We start from the raw sequence: 15,525 nt of genomic DNA on the forward strand, positions 1-15,525 counted from the left end.
CACATACAGCGGCTGACAAAGCCATTTGGCTTGTCTTCCTCAATTTAGATCTGCACCAAACTAAAGGCAAATATTGCGAGCACTAATCAAAATCAATACACAAAACTTGTCTGTTTATTATGGGTAGGTAACACAATCGCTTCAGAAACCTTACTGAATTTTCCACTGCGGCTTTTAGCTCCAACAGATACTCCTTCTATCTCAGTTTCCCTGCCTCACAAGCAAAATTCGGCCAGCAAATTTTACTCTCAATTGATCATTTGGTCCTACTGGTGCACATAGGATCAAATCTCTGTTGAAAACTAGCACTCACCTTGACACACACTGAGATTATCAACCATACCCGACTGACCTATTAAACAGACAAATTACAACATCAAACTAAGGCCCATATTTATACTTTTTTAGCGCCGCATTTTGATGCAAAAATGGCGCAAACTTACAAAATACAATTGTATTTTGCAAGTTTGCGCCGCTTTTGCATAAAAAAATGACGCAAATTCAGCACAAAAAAAGTATAAATATGGGCCTAAGTGTCTCATACACTTATACAATACTCTGGAGTCTTAGACCACGCAGGGTCCGTATACCAACAACCATGTTGGAAATTTTTTAGCACAAGGTGCCACACACGTGAATTTTGACAACTTCCATACACACACACACACACACTGGAGTACGCAAATTCCCTTAACTTCATTTGGAGCACGCAGCCTTCCTATTCACTCACAAACATCACAATTCACCTGCAATTTGCTTAAGCTGTGCAAGCGCAAAACCTATTCCATAACACTCTCAATAGAAATGCTGAGAACATCAAACAAGTATTGACAAACTCCTAAGTTTTGGGAAAGCCATGGTAGGTTCTTAGGGAGACATAGGCGTACATCATAATTTTGGCAGTAAGTACCGCTACCGCCGCGGCGAGGGCCGCCAAAAATCCATCACCGCAGGTAACATCCGTCCGCCATAATATGACGACAGATGGATTTCTGCCACAAGAAGGGCACAAATCCAGCTGTGGCCATGCTGGAGGATGGTGATTAGGTGGTGCTGCTACCACCACCAGCAGCGCCACGCCAGTAGACTGCCACCAGCTGTATTATGAATGATAATACGGCCTGGTGGTGTTCTGCTGGCAGGCGCTACTGGCGGCAGCAGCGCCTCATCCTGGCCTGTTCCCTGTCGGAAGACCCCCTGGATTCAGGTAAGCTGGGTTTCCGACAGGGGACGGGGGTGTTATGTGTGTGTGTGTGTGCATGAATGTGTGCATGTGTGAGAATGTGGGTATGATGCAAATGTGAATGCATGCAAGTTTGGATGTGTGTTCGGATGTGTGCATGAATGAATGAAGGGATGCATGCGTGTATGAATGTGTGTATGCCTGTGTGAGTGTGCGAATGCGTGGTGTGTGCCTGTGTGTGCGTGTATGGGGGGGAGGATTGGAAGGGGGAGGAGGAGGGGTGGGGGTTGTCTGGGGAGCGCTGGGGGGTGGGCCTCCTACCAGTGACAGGGAAGGAGTTCCCTGTCACTGGTAGGCACGGTCATAATGCTGCCGGCGGGACAGTAGCGGCTGCAGGGTTTGAGATTGTTATCTCCAGCCCGGCGACTGATACCGCCATGGCGGTCATAATGTGGCGGTATGTACTGCCTGCTGGTGGTACTACAGCCACATTTTCACCAACCATCGGGGTCATAATGACTCCCATAATCTTTCGTTACCAAATCTGGAACTATTATAGCTGTTGTATCTGGGGAATCATAGTGGTCTCTTAAGGAGACGCAATACACTGCTACCACTACCAAAACAGGAAAACTTATGGTGACCTCTTAAGGAGGTTAACCATCCAATTCTTCTATCAAGACTAACCATCTGACTCTGCTACCAAAAACTGGGAGTGGGTCTGGCCTTACTTGGTCTTTTATGATTTATTTATAAGGGGACGAGTTAGAGGTTTAACTATGCTTAGAGTGATTCCACCATATTCATGATCTTTACTCCAAATCTGATCGGCAACAACATGATCATCAAATCAATGTCAGTAATCTTTATGCACCATGACCCTTGTGGCCATGAATAACCATACCTTTAAGTATAATTAGAAAATGTATTTCCCTTTATTAACAATGCTAATATCACATAAATCAGTCTCAAAACCAAGTGATATGCATATACAAACAACACTGGCTGAACAAAATGTCAAAAGAATCTCAATTCTACTAGTGCATTAATAAGTAGGCACTTAAGAGCTACGGTACAAATTAATAGCATCAATAACTGAACAACAGAGATAGCATAAATCTAGATTCAACAGGTGAACAAAATCAATTCTTCATTAATGACATTTGTAAGCACATGACACTCTAACTAACCCTCTGATTAGAATTGCATGTTTGGACTACATGCAAAAGTAATTTTAGTCACAAGTTAATTTGGAAAAACAACTAACTAGGGCTCTATCATAATAGCAGTTGGCACCTAAAAGGAGAATAAAGCATTCAACAAAAGTAAGCACATTTCAGTATACCTCTCTTCAAATGGGTCAGCAAGCTGAGATCTCTTCGTCAGTTGGACATTCGTCTGGTCAGCGTCAGCAGCGGGCAATGAAAAGAAATGGCTCAACCACGGTTGGGCTCTAAGTTAACTGAACCACATAAGTAAATAAGCTAAGGAATCGGCATTAACACTACTTCCCTGGGAGGATGGTTATCAAGCTAGGAATCAGCATTAACACAATCTCTCTACGTGGATGGTTATAATAGAAAGAAATCAGCTTTAACATAACCATCCTGGTAGAGAAATTAAGGGGAAAAAAGAAGTCTGGAACTGCGGTGCTCCACTAACAGAATGGGCCAATGTGGCAGGGAAAAATGGAAAATGGCAAATGGCTAACTGTTCGTTAAAGTACAGACTGAATATACTAAATCCCCTAAAACATTTTCTCACACCAAAATTGGTCAGGAAATCGTATGGTTGCAGTAGGACCAATAGTGATTAAAACCTAAATCTAAAACATAACTAAACAGTCTTTCACACATCAATGATTGACTCCTCTTCTCCCGTTCCCATCGTCCGGTTCGTCAGGTAACTTCTTTGTTGCAGGACTAGCTGTAGTCAGTGCGTCCTTTGTTAGTTCCTGGGAACATCTCTTTCTCACACATCAAATTTACAAAGTAACAACTTCTAGTGCAGGACATTTTGACAAACCGTTCTCATGCGAAAGTTTAAGACATTTACAAATCGCTTGCTTAGCGCAGTGTGAACAATTAATAATATTAATTCTCTGCTTTCACAAGACATTTACAAACATTTATTAGGCCAGGGAACTTAACATGAGGCTTTGTCGATTAGGCCCAAACTTCGTAATTAATCAAAAGCCCGTTATTTAAGCAACTACATAACATTAATATACTAGTATAACCCATTAATACAGTTTATTCTGTGTGTGTAAATCAAACAAAATATGTGTGAATTCATTATAATTACATGAATTATAATGGCCACTCAAGTGGGCACATTTTCCCAGGTACAGGTTATTTTCTATGTTAACCTTTATTCACATAAATTCTCAACTATTAATCAATACATGAATAAATAATTCAGCTTTCACAAATGCTCCCAGGGGCCTCTGCCCACCTAGGATTCAAGATGGCAGAGTCAAGTGGCCACCTGGAGGAGCTCTGGGCACCACCCCTGGGGTGGTGATAAAGAGGAGTGGTTACTCCCCTTTCCTTTGTCCAGTTTTGTTCCAGAGCAGGGCCTGGTGGTCCCTGGCCTGCTGCAAACTGATTTATGCAAGGAGGGCACCTAATGTGCCCTTCAAAGCATACCGGTGGCTTGGGGAGGCTATCCCTCCCAAGCCATGAAACACCTATTTCCAAGGGAGAGGTTGTTACCTCCCTCTTCCACAGGAAAACCTTTGTTCTGTCTTCCTTTGCTTGAGCTGGTCAAGCAGCAGGAGGGCAGAAACCTGACTGGTAGTAGCAATGCTGGGGGTCCTTCAAGGAGCCCCAATAGTGAATGGAATTATACAACCAATACTGGCAACAGCATTGGGGTATGATTCTGACATGTTTGATACCAAACATGCCAGGTTCGGAGCTGGATCATAGGTAGTGACCTGTGTCCAGTACACGGGTATAATGGCTTCCACGCTCTTACGAAGTCCAGTGTACTGGACCTGGAGTTCGTAGGGGCATCTCTGCTCATGCAGGTGTGTCCTCACACACAGGGATCTGCACCCTGACCTCTGGGCTAGGAGGGCCTACCATTGGGGTGACTTACAGTGACCTGATGCAGTGACCTGTAGTAAAAGGGTGCATGCACCTTTTCACACAGGCTGCAAGGACATTTTGCATGGGCTCCCCTGGTGGCACCATACAGGCTGTAGCCCATGGGTAACCTCTGCTGCCCCAGTGCCCTCGGTACCCAAGTACCAAGGGACTTAGATGGGAGCACCAGTATGCCAATTGTTGGTGTGCAAACTCCTAGGCAACCAAATTTAGAGGGAGAGAGCACCATCACTGGGGTCCTGGTTAGCAGGATCCCAGCAAACACAGTCTAAACATATGGACAACAGGCAAAAAGTGGGCTAACCACACCAAAATGGGGATACTTTTCTACAGTCACAAGATGGTGGTGTGTCCCCACCCTAGGATGAGTTGGGAAGGGGTGGGGAGAGGCTGCAGGTGGGAAGACTGGAAATCAAGTCTGCACAGTTTATCATCAGGTGTTTTAAAGAACATTTCCGCAGACTTGAGATGTATGCTTCCCAAGCTGCTTTTAGTATGGGATAGAGGAACACCATTTATAGCTCCAGCAGAGAAGTGCGCTCTGCAGGTGGCATCTGTGTAGGGCTCCACAAAGGAGCCTAGATTCCTTTCAGACGGTGTGTATAGCCTGCAACTGTTCATGTGCCTGGACCAGGTAAGTAATTAAATAAAGTTAAAAAAAACATTAGCAGCAGCTGGGAAGAAAACACTCGCACAGCCCATTTAAAACTAACTTGGTGAATTTTGGGTATAAAGTGTTTCGTATCCGAAGTATGTCTGAAGGTGACTTTTTTTATGGGTAGTCAGTAAGAAAGTGAACTTTGTTTGTCCTTGTGAAATGTGGGGTGAATCTAAACTCCAGCATTTTCTAAACCTCGGAGTTATTGAGCACGGTCACCTTTCTTTTTTTAGTGCGCTATACGTAATATCAGGATATGTACAACAATGCACAGCAGTATGTCCTGCAAAGTTTCAACCTCCAAATTGATGATAAATTGCGTATAGATATTTGTCTAGTGTGTTTTCTTTATACTCATTTGGATTGAGATTTGGTTTTAGATTGCAGAAGGATTTAGAGTGGGAAGGAACATGTTACATGTTATGCTCGATATATCGGAGTCCCTTTGGGTTCGGACCTCTCCCAAAAGAGGGCACAAGGGGCCGGCGCATTAAACGGCGCCAAGGCTCGGCAACCTCAGGTCCTGAGGGACCAACGGACATTGGTGGGGGGGGGAAATTGCTTTATCGTGCGATTCATGACCTGTTGACAGTATGCTATGCCCTGAGTTTTGGGCGTTAAAAGTTTACGATGATGTTAAAGATGCGAATAAAACTGCAGCTGTTTAATTTCCAAAACCTATCAAGTGTAAGCTGTGCATTCATTAGTCAGAGTGGCCGTGTGCGAAGTTTACTGATGCAGGATGAGATACCAAACTCTTCCGCTCCCGCCTTGCTCCACTGCCTTGCATAGTAGACCTCTGCATGCATTTCTAACATGACATGGGCACAGAGTGGCGCTGCTGGTCTTCCCCCCACTCTCAGTCATCTGAACTGCAACGAAGAAAAGCTCTGAGGGTAAGAATCCATCACAACACTTAACTGTGATGCGGACTCCTGCCCTTCACGCTACTCGCATTTAACTGCAAAGTGACTGATTGCATGTCCATTTGGTGGCTGGTGAAAAAGCTCAAAGATACTTAAAAGCATGCCGACCAGGATCCACAAACCAAGCTGTGTCAAATAAAGTCAGACTGTGCTTCTTGACTTGTGCCCACGGATAGATACCAGCCTATAACGCAAGTTACACAACGTGTTCTACAACAGGAGGAATCGAACCCACAGAGCTATCTCAACAACTAAAATGAAGACAGAGTAAGGGAAAATCGAGTGAACCGGCGAATGTATGAACAGATGTCTGCCACCTAAATGTATGTGCGTTGTCCTTGCATGTGTGTAGAATAATATGTAATTGTACCTATATGTCAAAAAGATGGGATAATATCAGAGGGCCCCAACACCTGGGTGTGTGTTCGTCAAAGTGTGTGATTATTATGTCTGTGTGAGTGGCACAAGTCGCAGGAATGTCCGTTTCTTGGGGTTTCCATGATCTCCAGTCACAGGGGACAGGGTGGAGTGAGAGGTGTATTCATCTGGTGTTGTATGTGGGGCAGGGCAGTCTTTGTGCATATTTTGTTTAAACATTTTTTAAATACACCTCTTACAGCTCAAATGTGAGATAGCCAGAGGATGAGTGACCTAAGAAATCTAAAGGCTTGTGGAGTTGAAACCGAGTCAGTCATATGTCACAAGTCAGTGGTGTGGCTTGAGTGACTCGGACATGTCTAACTCTTCCACTCTTTCCAGACTTCAGGGGGCTGGTCGTGAAGGTCCTTGGTGCATTTATGACCGGACACCCCATGGATGGTCGCTGCTTTCCTATAGAGGTGGTGGAGTGAGAGCAGCACTCTGGCTTTTCTCCAGTGCACATAACCTGCTGCACCCAGCACAGAGTTTTAACCCTAGCGACACCTTGATATGGTGCACATCACAACCTCTCTGTGTACCTCAGCTGTAGTGAACTGTGCTGTGTTTGAGTGCACAAACAGCCTCTAGTGATAAATTCCTATTCACTGTGCCTCCACCCGGCAACATTGTTCTGTGAACAGAGGTTTCATGGAGGTTGTGTGTGGGAAAGGCAATGGTTCCTCTTTACATGGGGCAGTTCGACTGGTTAAACCAGGTTCGAACCACAGCCTCCTTCCTCGTTCTTGTGAATATATAGCAGTCTCGATTTGGAAGGGGAACAAACACATTACACCTGCTGCCCTTCTTGGTACAAGGTGAGATACCCGACTCTTCTGCCCTTACCTCCGTTTCTGCATTATAGGCTAAGAGATCTCTTTCTCTTCCCAGTGATTGTAAAGGACCTGTGACCTGGCTTGTTGATTATTTAAGTAACATTGCTGGGGGCTACAGAGCAATGGAATGAGTTGCTTTTTCCCAATGGCCTTTGGTATTGGAGAGGCAGGGCATGACTTCCTCTTCGACCCTTTGTTTGCAGGTTGGGGGACTTCACAAACCCTGCAGGCTCGTGTGGATGGGAATGTATTGTCTGAGACAGACAGGAGCCCTACCTTTTTTCTGTGCCTTTTTTTGGGAGAGGCGGGAAGATGCGTATGTAGGGCCACTGGAATTTTGTGGCTGTAGTGTCTTTTCGCATAAATATTGATTTACTGCATTTGCCACATAATCTACCATCTGCTGCATAATTTACAGATTCTAACAAAACTGTGTTTCTAGGTCAAACAGATCAAAAGATGCTGGCGTCGTTGCTTAATAGCAGGGGGCACTTATCAAAAGCTGATTTTCACCTTTCAGTTTAATATTGCTCACGTGCCCCCTCGCCAACCCCCACCGCCCTAAAACTTCACTGGCAGCCACTGATACCATTACATCTGTTAGACCATTCTGGTTGCTGGTCTCCCGATAAAAATGGTACCATAACTGTGTGGGTGTAGGGCTAGTACCCGCAACAAAAAGGGCCCCAAAACGCAAAATGGACACATCACATTTTCATTTTTCAACTGAAAATTGGCCCTTTTTTTGCAATGTGCCCATCTATGGATTTTAGGCCCTATGTCAGCCAGCACCCAGGGAAACCTAGCAAACCTGCACATTTTTTTAACACTAGACCCCTAGGAAAATCGAGGGTGGGGTGACTTGTGTGGCTCCCACCAGGTTTTCCTACCCAGAACGCCTTGCAAACCTCAAACGCTGACTAAAAACACATTTTCATCACATTTCTGTGATGGAAAGTTCTGGAATCTAGAGGAAGCAACTCATTTCCTACCACCTACCATTCCCCCAAGTCTCCTTATAACAAGCATTTACAATGCATCGGGTCTCGCGTTTGCTCATGTTAGAGCTGATCGCGTTGTAAACTCCTAACCCGACTTTTCACCTATTGGGCAAAAGTGCATTTATGTACATAACCCGAAAAAGTGAAATCAAGTACATAAAGTGCTCGACTTCTGCCAAGCTAGATCGGGCTCGTAAATTAGAGAAAAAAAAGTCCACGAGCCCGATGGAAAACAGTGAGCCTCGCATGTTTTCAGTACTTGGTCGCTGCGCTGGAGGAGGGCTAGCCACCGGAAAAGGCATGCCACATGCGTGCCTTCGACTAATGAAAGCAAGCAGATTTTATTAGGGAAGCCCACCAACCAATAAAAAAAACTGATGTGAAGTTGACAGGGCTCCGAGCCCTTTTATAAATACAAAAGAGTCTCCCTGCGAAACGCATGCGCAAGCGCATGCACCGCAGGCTCGACCCTAAAAATGGTACCTCACTTGAGTGGGTAGGGCTAATGGCCGCAAAAAGAAAAGTGCCAAAACGCAGCATGGACACATCACATTTTTCAATTGAAAAGTGATCCTTTTTTCGCAATGTGCCTAGCTGTGGAGTTTGGGTCCTATCTCAACTGGCACTAAGGGAAATCTAGCAGACCTGCACATTTTTGAAAACTATACTCATTAGGGAAGCCAGGGTGGGGTTACTTGCAAAGGATTTCACCAGGTTGTCTAACTCAGAAGCCATTGCAAACCTCAAACTTTGACACAAAACACATTTTCCTCACATGTCTGTGATGGAAAGCTCTGAATTCTGTAGGGCGCAACTAATTTCCTACCACCTACCATTCCTCCAAATCTCATGTTAAAAATATTACCTTGCTTGTGGAGGTAGGCCTACAGCCTGCAACAGGTAAGGAGGTCGCAAAATATAATGTGGAGACATTAATATTTCTTGCCACAAAAATGATCTGATTTGGCAATAGGGTAGCAGCGATTGTTTGGCGGGGCATCGATTGCCATCTAGAGAAATATACCAAACCCAGACATTTCTGAAAATTAGACTCCCACGGGAGTCCAGTGTGGTATGTCGGGCATGGGTCCCACAACATCTTGTTACCCACAATACACTGCAAACCGTCCTTGTATTTCTGTGATGTAACCTTCTAGAATCAGCAGGAATTCACAAACCTCCTTCCATCCAGCATTCTCCTACTCATCCCAATATAAACGCTGCCCCACTTGTGTGGCTGGTCCGCAGGAGGAACAGATCAAACTATGGTCAATGAGTGTCCCTTTGCGAGGACTCACATTGATGTTAGTTTGATCCATTTCTTTCACGGGTACTAGGCCATCCCACACAAGCATTTTTATTGGAATAAATTGAGAAATGCTGGGTGGTAGGAATTTTGTGGATTCCTTCATGATTCTGAAAAAATATGTCATAGAAATGCAAGGAAAATTTGCAAGTTTAATCACAATTTGAGGTTTGCAGGGCATTGTGGGTAAGACAACTTTGTGGGGTCCATGAGAGGCACACCACCCTGTACTCCCATGGGGGTCTAGTTTTCAGAAAAGCCTTGGTTTGGTAGGTTTTCCTGCATGGCTGTTGAACCCAGGCCCAAGAACTGCAGTTACCCCTTTCATTGTTGTCACCATGTTGAGTCTTGGACGCTCCCTTTTATAGGTGCTAGGAACCATTTTTATCAGGAGATATGTGGGAACTCTGGATGGCAGGAAATTTGTGGTTCCCAGCAGATTCCAGTACTGTGAGGGATCCATGCAAGCCACCATTGAGTTTCCCCTGGTGTCTAGTTTATGAAAATATCTAGAGTTGGAGACAAAAAAGAATAATTAATTACTGCACAACCATCTGCCCCTTAAGTACTTTCACCTACTAATTGGATTTGATATGTGGGTGAATGAAAAGTTCAAAAAATAAATGTTGTTAACAAAAGATTTCACAAAAATTAGATAATTGAAAGTTCAGACTACTGAACCAATGACTCACAACTTGTGAGTGTAAAGCCACAACAAGGTGCCAACCGCTTCACAGGCCATTCACACACCTTTCATGCACCACACACACAAAACCATACAAACCGCCAACCGCTGGCCAGGCACATTACAGCACTAACTTCAACAAACAGTCCCATTCAAGGACCCATCACGTTCATATGCCTACAGGACTGACACAGTAATCACACTGCCCAGCAGCTGATGGAGTGTGTGGACTGGAGTTTAGCTGGCAATTTGTGTGTAGTGACCAGCAGTAAGTCATTACACACACTGCCAGCCAAATGGCAGTTATTATGCTCTATCAGTCACACACCAACACCAGCAGCCAAATGCCAGTTCAGATACAACCACATCTCCTGGAATGTGGTGGAATGTGTGGACTGGTGTTTCGGTGGCAGTGTGTGTGAGTGTTTGTGGTGACTTGATGCTAGTCACAACACACACACACTGGCAGCCAAATGCCAGTCCACATATACCGCCAGCTACACACAATAACAGACAAACCTCACTCAGGCATCACCATGAAGCTCCACACCACTTTCATTTCTAAAACACTCCCACAATGAACAGATTAGACACACACAAAGCACAGAGAGCAAAAAATAAAACATTCAACTAAAAACAGTAATGTTTTTTTCAAACAGAAAGAACCACCTGTTGGATGAAGATGAAACATCAACTGACTGCATACACAACAGGTGTAACTAACCATATCAAACTACTTCCAATCAGGTATCTAAACAGAAAATGTATAACAATACAGACCACTGTTTGTTTCCTTTTAACATTATGGTTGCTCCCAGTACTTGAGTTGCGTATAGTACAATTTAAAACATGCAGGCACAGATCGGCCAGCTTTAGAAGGACATCCAGGGCAGTACACATGATTTTACTTTTGTACTTCTCTTCGGACACAGACACCACATTTCTGACAAGTGAAAGTCGTTTTTTGGGTGTTGGAGGATTGTATTTAGGAAAGTGGTTCTTTCAGTCTTGTCACATCCTCCACCACTCCGACTCTAGGAACACTTGCCTGCTCAGCTGCACCAAGGCTGCCTATTACAGACTGCCAAACAGTACAAATGTCATCTTGGACTCTGGAGCATAATCTTTAAAAACAACATATGCATTGCAGGAGGCCAAATGAAACAAATGAACAGCCAACTTCTTGTACCAGATGTATGACTTTTGAGCAGCACTGTAAGGCTCTAACTTTTACACCTCCCAGGTACTTGTTATTTTTTGTGATAAACGATTTTATTGAATTTTTATAAGCAAATACTCACTTGTTACCATCACATACGTATGATAGCTTGGAGATGACCAAGTTGCAACATACTTTACAGCAAGACAAGCACCATGAGCAAGAATATCACCTCGTAAGAACAGTAAAACAGGGAAGAACCCCCCCATGTAGGTAAAGTCTATTCCATATGTCCCTACCATGTCGCCCAAATTCTCATGTTTTGGGGGACACTCCTGGGCCTCAAACACAGTGTTTTCCTGTTGTGCATGCCAGTCTACTCCACACTGCCACTGCTGCAAAGTATGAGGGAGTCACGCTTGGCCACCATAACAGCTGTGCCTAGGAGTGCCCGATCGGCCCGTTTTCCCCCACCCCCTCTGGACTCCCAACAGTAACACCAATAGCGAAAGGGGCACTTCCCAGCCCATTGCAGCAGATAATTCCCCCACGATGGCAATCTGGTAAGTCTGTATCATCGGACAGGACCAGACCATGCGTTAAAAGTTGGCAGGAGAGTGAGAACATCTGGAGCACGTGGGACTCGGGATAAGGCCTGGCCAATACAAACAAACCGGAGTACGGAAGGCACAATAAAGGTAGTAGGTCTAAACTAGGCGTAGCCTGGAGGAAATCGTTATGATTTGATCAGCACATCTCGCCAGTCATCATCCTCTAAGACGTCCATCCAGGCCTCCCATCAGGTCCTGAGGTGGTTCAGTGTGTCAGGGGCATTATTAATTAGAGCACAATATTTAGGAGATGCCTCCCTTCCCCAATGCACCCATGAGAAGTATAGCCTCTAGGGGACTGAATTCTGGGAGGTCAGTATCCTGTGGTATGTGTGTATACAGGGTGTGTGTTAGTTACATGTATTTATAGAATTGCGACTAAGATGGTATATATGTGTCGTGCAGCTCCGGAAAGGAGTATATATGTAATCCTGTCCACATATTTCCTGCGTGTGTGATACCAATACTGTTCCATTTCGTAAATCCCTCTAGTGCTGCCACATCCCACAACCATGTCCCATGCCACAGATGGGTCAGAAGCATCGGCTTGAGGTCCCACTTAGCATGATGGAGTGCCACTCTCCATGCCACGAACACCACTCCCATGTGGTTGTTAGTCTAAAATGCACACAGGTATGGGCACTTCTGCTACCTGACCCCAAACAGCACAGGCGAAGTGCTTTAATCATGAATAGTTGTGAGCAGGTGGACAGTTCTTCTATCGGGAAATTACAAAGCAAGAAGTTCACTACTATGCAAGGCACTGCTCTGTCCTCTTTGAAGTTGATTACAGACAAACTTTTTTGGGTGATCTTTTCAGTCAGAGCAGCTCGTGCCACATGCCACAGTGTCCACCTTAAACAATTTCTTAAATAACTGCACACCTATGTTGATTTGTCCACTTATAAAGGGTGACTTTTAATAAAAAAGTCCTCTGGCAAGTTCTCACAAACGTTTTTCAATGACTCCAAAAGTAGAAGGGCAACCAGTGGTTCAATTGAAGAATCCCTACCAGTGTACAAGCTAAAATGATACACCTATCCAGTGGCACTTTCCCACAATTTATAAATCTTAATACTATAATGTGCTCTCTTGCTGGTAATGTATTGTCTGAAAACCAAAGGCCTTCGGACAGGACGAGACACTCATCCACAGATATATCTTTCCCTGGAACATAGATCTCTGAAATTATCCACTAAATAGTCAAGAACAGGCCGAATCTTAAAGAGACAGTCACAATCAGGATCATCTTGTGGCGACGCTGTAGCATTATACACAAGATGCATCATCTGTTGCAGAAACAAATGACAGTCTCAAATCATGGTCAATGGAAATATAGCAGTTGTCATCAACGGTCTATGAGACCAATATAAAGACAGGAATGGATTCCTTACCAACCTCATCAGCAAAGTTAAACTCCAGAAATGCTTAATCTCATGGAGATTTGTGAGAGTCCAGCTGGTAGCTATAGAGTAGGTCTTAAGTGTATCACCGTTGTCCCTCAAAAACTGTTCTGCATACAAATTAGTCTGCTCCACAATATCATCCAAAAACATGTCATCAATAAACAGTTGAAAAACATTGATAGGCAAAATGTTCTCTATATTGACCTTACACCCTGCAACACCACTGAAGGCTAGCAAAACAGGCTGCACCATATTTGGGTCAACCCAGGGTTCAGCACTTCCCATGGGAAGCCTTCCAGCCCCTGTCTGCAATCCAGCTTGCTCCTACTGCACTACTGGCCTATCAGTGTCCTCTTCTAAAAGTGGCAATTCATCAGCACTAATACTGGATTTATCATCAGATGATTCCTCTCAGACAGAAAATACACTGACAGAATCTTCAACTTGAACCTCTGCCTCAGACGTTGAGTTAGTCTTAGAGCCACATTCAGAGGCAGATTCAAAAAGCAAAGCAACAACCTGCTGGGCGGTCAAACCACAGACAGCCATAATGCTTACTAATGAAACACAACAACAAAAAGTAACACTGTGCCAAATTCAAATTCAACAAACTGTGGTTGTATCTAACAGTAAATATAGCTCTTGACATATAGTGATCTAGAAAAAACTATCAAACAAACTGCACAATGAACTTTATACTCCAGAAAATACCTCTCACTTGCCACAGACAGCTAGACTGAGGATCACCTGCACCTACTCTGCACATACACAGCAAGCATCAATGGTATCCCATTAGAAAGGAAAACAAAAGAAAATGACACAAATAAAAAAGGAGAAATAAAGATCATAAATGCAAATGATGACAAGAAATAAAACAGTTAATATTATAAAACAGATCAGCATCACAACTGTCTGATCTGCCCCAAGGGGGGGCACAAAGCAAAGGCAAAATATTTACACTCTTTAGGGGAGTGACCCTTACCCCAGTCAATCACCAGTTCACACACACCACGATCCAAACACCAGTCACACATATAGCCAGACCACACACACTGCCAGCAAAATCCCCAGTTCAAACACACCATCAGCCAAACTACAGTATACTCACACTGCCAGCCAAATGCCAGTACACACACAACAGGCCAAATGCTAGTATACGCAGACCGCCACCCACTCTCCACTTCACACACAAATGTATTCTCTGGTGTTTAGTGGTTTTTGCCCCCCTTTAGGGGCAGATCGCCCTAAAAAGTGTTAGACTGTCCTGACACTGGGGGCGGGTGGGGGTGGGGGTGATTTGCAAAGCAGGCTGCTCCATATTTGGGGTTTGCTGAACAGCCAAAGCCTGTAGTTATAAATATTTGGGCAGTGACTCTTGCCCAAGGGGCTGCTCCTTGATAATTAAATAAATGAATACCTGGTAAGTAGTGGTATTCTGATCCACAACATTACCCCCTCCACCCCTCCCAGGGGACAAATCGACCTGCAAATAAGGCCCATGTGCACAGAAGTGGGGGGACAGAAATAGGACTGATCTGCCCCTGGGGGCAGAAAACAGCCAAAATATTTACCCAATATTTCCCCAATAGTGGGGAGCAACCCTTTCTCAAGGGGCCACTCCCCGTCATGGCAACAAAGTAATCCCTGGTGTCTAGTGGTTTTCTGCCCTGCTTGGGGGCAGATCAGCCTAAGAATACAGCTGACTTGACTCAAGGCAGAGCATAAATTAATCCATGGTGTCTAGTGGTTTTCTGCCCTGCCTGGGGGCAGATCGGCCTAAAAATACAGCTGACGTGCCTCAAGGCAGAGCAGAAAATGGCCAAAGTATTTCCCCAATAATTTTTTTTATATAGCACTTACCTCCCATGGCAAAGCACTAAAGCTCTTTTCTGCACTACACCGGAACCCAAAAGATAAGTGGTGGATTAGTATAGGGAAATATGAGTTAACGTGAGCGGTTTATATGTGAGTCTGTTAGTTGGATTGAACAGAATAGTGGAGGGCTAGATGAGACAAGAATCTAGGTAGTGTTAACCGCTTCTATGCCTTGGACGAAAGGCTACAGTTCCCCTGTGCCTTGGACGAGATCATCTCGTCCAAGGCACAGGGGAACTTGGGGGAGCGCTAGCGCGCCCCCCCTGTGCACCCCCTCCCCCCCAAGGCGGGGATGGAAGGGGAACACCTTCCCCTTCCACCCCCCCGTGACGTCAGCGTGCGAGCGCGCGCT

The 15,525-nt window shown here is 44.7% G+C and overlaps 1 long non-coding RNA gene across 1 annotated transcript in view; it reads left to right on the forward strand.

The window, feature by feature from the left end:
* Window positions 1–7,059: 7,059 nt before the first annotated feature.
* Window positions 7,060–15,525, forward strand: part of LOC138294068 (uncharacterized) — a 32,939-nt gene continuing 24,473 nt past the window's right edge. Inside the window, exons 1-2 of the long non-coding RNA XR_011203165.1 lie at window positions 7,060–7,112; window positions 10,782–10,869. This is a non-coding gene — a long non-coding RNA (uncharacterized lncRNA). The remainder of the gene's footprint in view (window positions 7,113–10,781; window positions 10,870–15,525) is intronic.

Source organism: Pleurodeles waltl, chromosome 4_2, assembly GCF_031143425.1.
Source record: "Pleurodeles waltl isolate 20211129_DDA chromosome 4_2, aPleWal1.hap1.20221129, whole genome shotgun sequence".
NCBI classification, from domain to species: domain Eukaryota; kingdom Metazoa; phylum Chordata; class Amphibia; order Caudata; family Salamandridae; genus Pleurodeles; species Pleurodeles waltl.